This window comes from Rhagoletis zephyria, unplaced genomic scaffold (assembly GCF_001687245.7).
Source record: "Rhagoletis zephyria isolate East Lansing unplaced genomic scaffold, Rhagoletis_zephyria_1.1 Rzeph_scaffold_00913, whole genome shotgun sequence".
Classification (NCBI taxonomy): Eukaryota; Metazoa; Arthropoda; class Insecta; order Diptera; family Tephritidae; genus Rhagoletis; species Rhagoletis zephyria.
The window spans coordinates 111,764-119,025 of record NW_016157997.1 but is presented as its reverse complement, the minus strand read 5'-3'; the positions used below and the strand labels follow the sequence as shown (position 1 = coordinate 119,025).

The following is a 7,262-nucleotide window of genomic DNA, read 5'->3' as shown; positions in this document are numbered from 1 at the left end:
AATCGTTTTATGCGATATACATACATATAAATGGACATACGTATCTATGTGTGGTGGGTCATATATGTGGCAACACCACAAAAGCCGATACGTACGACCAAAATGCAACCTTGCTCTAACTTACATTCTTCTTTACACTGTCATTCCTTTCACGTTAGTAGAACAGAAAAATAAAGTTTTACACTCTCTTCTATTCTTGCGCTCCACCGAACCACACGTGTTTTTCTTAGTATCGTAATCTCCACACTGGTGACCCCGAAGCAAGAGCACCACTCGCTAAGTATCAACTTTCAGAATATTTTAAAATAGCAAATTTCTGCGATGAGCTTGGACGATAGCAGAATGGTTACAGATGGAGAAGGTAGCAGGGAGCATCCTCCACCACAGAATTTTGCACCGCGAATTCCAATGCCCGCGATGTCAGGCGATAAAATCGACGCTTACTTTTATTCCCTCGATTTCTGGTTCGAGGCGACGGGCATTACCGCCGACACGGCTAAATTCAATATCGTCTTGGCTAGCGTTCCGCCGGCCAAACTAATGGAGCTGCGCGCCATCATCGACGCTGCGCCAGCTACGCAAAAATATCAGTACATTCGCACTAAACTATCAGAAAATTTCGCCGAAAGCCAACAACGTCGCCTACAGCGCGTGCTCCGCGATATGCCCTTGGGTGACCGTCGCCCAAGCGACCTCTTCAACGAGATGAAGCGCGCCGCCGGGACTACCTTGAGCGATAGTATTTTACATGACTTATGGCTCAGTCGCTTGCCACCCTACGCGCAGGCAGCCATCATCGCCACCAACGTACCAACGGTGGATAAATTAAAAATCGCTGACTCTATCTGCGAGTCATTTCAGTTGCGTGAAGGGCAGGTGCACGAGGTAAGCAATCCACCACACACCTCTGAGGCAGACTTGCGAGCCGAGGTAGCTGCGCTTAGACAACGCTTCGATGAGGTTGCAAACGGCAGGAAGGTGCGTCGCCCCAGATCTAGGACTCCGGCACGCAACCGAGATGCCAGTAGTGGCGGTGCTAGCGATTTGTGTTGGTATCACTCCAAGTTCGGCCGCAACGCCCGAAAATGTAGGCAGCCGTGTAAGTACGGGCAGCCAACAGCGAATAACGCCCAATAGCAATGCTCAGCCAGCGGCATTTTAGATACCGGCAAACAATCTGAAATGCCATCGAACCGCCGTCTAGACATCTTTGACACATCAACTCAGATCCACTTTTTAATTGACTCCGGTGCAGACGTGTCAACCATACCCAAGAGCTCGACGCTGGCTCGAGTTTCAACATCGGATACACACCTGTTTGCTGCTAATGGCTCGCTCGATTCAAGTATTTGGCGAGGTTTTGTTAAAACTCAACCTCAACCTGCGTAGAGAATTCGTGTGGAAATTCGTCATCGCGGACGTGACCCAAGCAATTATTGGCGCCGATTTTTTGTCGCACTTCGATCTTCTACCAGACCTTAACGGGCGCCGTCTACTTGATCGGAAGACAGCGCTGAAAACGGTTTGTACAGTGGGAGATTCCCAATAATAATACTCAATTGTTTCTTTAAAAATTTTTTCATGGTAACTATATTTTATAGGTCCTCCAAAGCCCTTAGAAAATGCAATGGGGGGACCAATAAAAAATCTTTAATCATAAAAAATGGTTAAATAAACTATTGGATATTAGTCTCCTGAAGAGAACCATAGTTTTCCGGTCGAAAAATATTGAGTTTCAAGAGTTTTATACCATTCCTACGAAAAATTGTTTTTTCTCCATATAAAATACATGGAAAACTTTGAACGCTTTGAGCACTTCCTAAATATTTTTTGATTTCAAAATAAAAAAATAGGGGTATATTTTTTCGATATGGATCAATCCTAGGGTGTGCCGGCATTAAAACTCCGACTTTATTTTTTTGGACCACTCTAATGTACATGCCTGGTGTATGTGGGTAAGCATGTCGTATGTTCATACATATTTACAACGTAGGATAGATTTGTGGTAGGTTGTGGCTGCAAATGTTGTAGCGTAGTGAATGCTACGTTACACGCTGATTAGTTAAACTTCTCTCGAACAAAACCTCATTGCTTCTCAACATTTAAATGCCATTTTTTAATGAACGGATACCGTTAAATTGTAACTAGTATTATCATTAACTCGATTTTTTTTTGGAAAGGTGACTTATGACACTGTCAAAATAAACGGCTCATATATTCTTCCAACATTTGCTTTGCGGCCACAATCATATCTCTGTACTGGTTCATTCCGAGTGGTGGCATTGCTAGTTCTGGCAACTAGATTTTGCAGAACCGTTTCACAAGATTTCCTTACCAGATCGGCATGTTGATGCAAAGGCAGAGGATGTGAAGCATGAAGGGATCATGCTAATGGATCTGAAGCTTTTAGGGCTAGTATAGTCGTCCCTCCAACTTTAGGGACAGAGATGGATGCCGATGTCCAGAACGTACTTAAATTTTCGAGGGAACACTTTTCCTCCCTATTGAATGGCAGCAGCACTGAAAGAAGTTTAGAAGACGAACTGGAGCCCCCAGTCGATGACGATTGAGTCGATGTCCCACCGCCTGATTATAACGAAGTACGAACAGCGATTATGCGGCTGAAAAACAACAAAGCTGCTGGATCTGACGGCTTGCCAGCCGAGCTATTCAAGTACGGTGGCGAGGACTTGATAAGGCTCTGGTGGTGAGCGAGGACAAAACGAAGTATCTCCTGTCATCACACAAACAGTCAGAGCATACGCGTCTTTGCATACACGGCAGTTACAAGTTTGAAAATACCAATAATATTGTCAGCCATGAAATCCAACGGGGAATTACTCTTGCCAACAAGTGCTACTTTGTACTAAGTAGGAAATTGCGAAATAAAGTCCTCTCTCGTACCNATTATGCGGCTGAAAAACAACAAAGCTGCTGGATCTGACGGCTTGCCAGCCGAGCTATTCAAGTACGGTGGCGAGGACTTGATAAGGCTCTGGTGGTGAGCGAGGACAAAACGAAGTATCTCCTGTCATCACACAAACAGTCAGAGCATACGCGTCTTTGCATACACGGCAGTTACAAGTTTGAAAATACCAATAATATTGTCAGCCATGAAATCCAACGGGGAATTACTCTTGCCAACAAGTGCTACTTTGTACTAAGTAGGAAATTGAGAAATAAAGTCCTCTCTCGTACCAAGATCACACTCTATAAGTTACTCATCATGCCTGTGCTGGTGTATGGCGCGGAGGTATGAACAATGGAAACATCTTGTGAAGCGGTTCTTGGAGTTTTTGAGAGAGATTTGGTGGTAGTGGCAGTTGTGGATATTTCGTATTAAAAGCGAGTTTGAGTGATGGTGCCTTTAATTATAAAAAAAGGAATATATGAATACATATGTATGTATGTATACCTTTAAAAAACTGCTTTAACATTTGCAAATAGTGCATTAACGTCTGGAAATTCTGATCTTATGAATTCTGCAATTCTATGAATGCCGTGCGCAAAGCATGTTAAATGTATCATTCTCGGAAATAATATCTGGAGAGATCGAACTGCACTCAACTTGTAGGCTGCTGTATCTGTTACAACAGCAAAAATGTACTGAAAATAAAACTAAGTTATTTTTGCAACAAAAGTTAATACATATTTAACTTTCTGGCCACAGTAAATTTAAAAAATCGTTGAAGGATGCAGCTGCATTACTCGCATTAGACGCATCCAGTTGAGCTATGTTGAGTAAATAGGATTTCCCTACTTCAGTATCGCCACCATCTAATATGCCGAACATAAAATTGGCAATTAATCGCTGTCTTTCATCCGTCGTTTCATCAATTGAGACCCATATTTTTCTGTCCTTGGCTTTTGATCGCATATATTGAAGGCGTTCTTCGTATAAAATGGGCACATACTTCGAGCGCAAGATAGATTCACTTGGCAGTTTGAACTTGGTGTATTTTTCCAATAATTCCTTAATGCTCGGATGACTTATTTTCTTAAGTGGAATGTTAGCTTCGAGAAAAGCTTTACCCAACTTCTTCCTCAATACAATTTGGTAGAAGCGGCTGAATAGTTTTTTTTGCGTTTCAATGCTTCTTTGTGCTTGTCCGTATTGAGGTGTTGCTTCACACAAAATATTTTTTTGCTGATATTGAGCAGTTACAATAGGTGCCGAATAAAACTCGCTGGTCAGTTCGCAACACACCTGGAAACTGGTGAACAGTTTTCGCTAAATTCGAACGCAAATATTCTTTCTCTTTCGGCTTATTTTCAATGAATTTTTTAACCACCAAACACGGGATTAGCGCCAAACTTCACTATTGTAAAACAGTCGAAATATTTTTACAAGTATAGTAAAATTTTTTTACTAGAAAATAACGGGACTTTCCGTTGTTTGACAGCTTTTTCTTTTTATCAATTAAACAAACCTCGCCAGCAACCCTGGCTATCTACGCAAAGGTATTGCCAGATGAAATTATGCGAAAATTAATTTATTTATTACCAAAATCTGCACTTTAATGCATTTTCGCCAAAATATGCCTTTTGTATCAGAATATGCATTTGCATATGCAATCTTCATTTGCATATTTTTGTCTTCCCTTTTTATTAGCCATATTAGATAAATACACTACACGTATAATCATTGTTTAGAGCTGATTTGTTGACTCCGGGCACGAAATGTGGTTATTTGCGTTCCTCACGCTCTGGGCACTTTTGGCACGTGTTGACAATTTTTGATGAGTTTTTTTCAGTAAGAAGAACATAAATGTGAAAGCTTAATTGAAACAATTATGATAAAAAGAACTTTATAGTTCTATCGTACAAATCTTCAATTTATCATAAAAAACAACTCAATATAGGCGTCATGCATATTTGATAAAAATTTCCATGCCTGGCCACGTCATACAAATATGAATGACAACCATTTGAACATCTTCAATTTCTTCTGGAAAATTACCAAAATGCATTTACAATATTCTTGTTTTTATAAATCAGTCATAAAATCACAAGAAAATTAAAAAAAAAATTTTCTTAGCTAACTTCGATTCTCTACAAAAATGGTCCATATACCAAATTATATTGGACTAATACTTTAGAAGATTATTGCAATTTTAGTAAAATAAATTCATTAAATAATTTATTGATTCTTTTTTATTTTTTGAGCATGTTGAACTTTGATGGACTTGGGGGCGAGCCCAAACCAAAAAATTCCAAATTTCCCACAGATTTTTTTAAAGCATAATGAACCATAATTTTGCTATTACCAATCAAAATTCTAAAAAAACGGATTTTCGGTCCACGCTAGCGTACATGTACCATTTGAGTGTCATTAATTTTTGAATGACATGGCCTACTGTAGCATGTAACCGCCGTTCAAATTTGAATGACGCAGCCCCCATGGAAAAATTAGGGTCATTCATATTTGAATGGCGCGGCACGAAATGAGTTAAGAGAGGAAGAGAAAGACCTCTGCGTTGGAAAGACCAGGTGGAGAAGTACTTGGCTTCACTTGGCATTTTCAGTTGGTGTAAGTTGGCACAGAAGAGAAATGACTGGCGTGCTATTTTGGACTCATAAAACATAAAAAGTATTTCTAATAGCGGTTACCCCTGGGCATTCAATGGCAAATATCTGAGTGAATTTCTGCCATGAAAAAGTTTCCAATAACACATTTTTTCTTTTCTTTTCAGGGAATGTTCTTTAAGGACAGTAATACCATGGCATTTTATAATATACTTAGTGGTGCAACAATACATCTACAAATAAAAGAACGTGGTGGGCGGAAAAAATAAATAACTCCGATCCTCGATATATGTATACCGCAGCGGGCAAATAATTAAAGATAAGGTTTGGTTGTGTACGTTTTCCCCAAAAATTTAATATGTAATTTATATTGCTTTTAAATTCAATCGAAATGTCAGAATAAAGTCGACTTTAAAATTAGTGGCAGCTTTTTTGAAAGATATCCCATTGGAAATTTGTCAAAAAGCTGGCATTAACTTTCGATCCACTTTATTTTGATTATAACTACGCGCTTTTGTTTTTAAACGCGTTCAATAAACTTGTATAATAAATACAGCAGTATATAATAGCATGGAGGAATGCGTCGCATTTCCTAATTTATGCCCAAATTACGCATTTGGCTCTAGTGTAAATGAATTTTTAGCTTGTCTAACTCAAATAAGTATTATTTTTTAGTTTCGTATTACACATCGTACTACGTTTTTGAAATGTATTGCAACAGGAAAACTCGTTCTCAAGACACAACCGGACAACCCAAATTTGCATACATTCATATAGCATCTGTCCAGGGACTGTTAATTCAGCAATATTCGACAAACAGTTTAAGGAATATGTATGCTATTACAACAACAGAAAAATCAGGAAACCCCGTCGGCCAAAGAAAACAACGTATAAAGAAAGCTTTTGACCTATTTGGTTGGCCACCTCTATAAGTACATACATATAGTACGTGCAAATAAAAATAAAACTATGATAATAAAGTATACTTTTTCTTTGTATTCAGTATTTAAGAGGTAAGCTAGCCTTTCTTAAATTGTTTTAATTTATAGCTTTGTTTTACCCGATATAGTGATATCATGTGCCCAAAAAGCAGAGGAAGCATCCATAGTACAAGAAAGTAGTATATAGAGTAGCGGTTCTCAATCTTGTACCACCAAAAAACAAAGTAGATTAAACGAATAGCACAAAATAAGTACATGGATTGACCAGGGGCTCTATTCTGTAACTGTGAGTTTTCAAGTGTTTACTGAAAATTGTGTGCACTCTTCATTTTGCGATTCAGGAAGAGAGAATGAGTTTTAACTGCCACAGGTAATTTTTAGCAAAAAAAACCGACTTAAAACAAGTAATTTTTACCAAAAAAAAAACCGACTTAAAAAAAAATATATACAGTGACGAGCAAAACTGTAACATGATGTAACACTTTTTATTTCAGCCACCGCTATCTTTCAAAGTTCTAACGACTTTCATACTTTTGTTGTATATTCTTGTTGGCACACCCCTACTCCCGCTCTCATAACGATTTTAAGTCAATCCAACAACAATAAAAAAACCTGGAGACAAAAATGTAAGTTAAGGCAAATGTTACAGTTTTGCACTCACTCTCAGTTTGGCATTTTACAGTTATCTTTTGCTTATTTGGAAGTCAGATGACTTTTTTCTACATTGCAATTTATTCAAGAAGTGATCACCAATAAATAATATGGTTAATCAGGAAACATAAATGTAAATAATAG

The 7,262-nt window shown here is 38.6% G+C and overlaps 1 protein-coding gene and 1 long non-coding RNA gene across 7 annotated transcripts in view; both read left to right on the top strand.

Annotated features, from left to right (window-relative positions):
• The window catches only part of Sf3a1 (splicing factor 3a subunit 1), a 125,684-nt gene that overhangs the window by 33,914 nt on the left and 84,508 nt on the right, over nt 1-7,262 (top strand). The gene's annotated exons all lie outside the window — the stretch shown is intronic.
• LOC108362038 (uncharacterized) lies at nt 5,689-6,509 on the top strand. The gene is made up of 2 exons (XR_001847406.1): nt 5,689-5,860; nt 6,202-6,509. It is a non-coding gene; the product is annotated as an uncharacterized LOC108362038 (long non-coding RNA).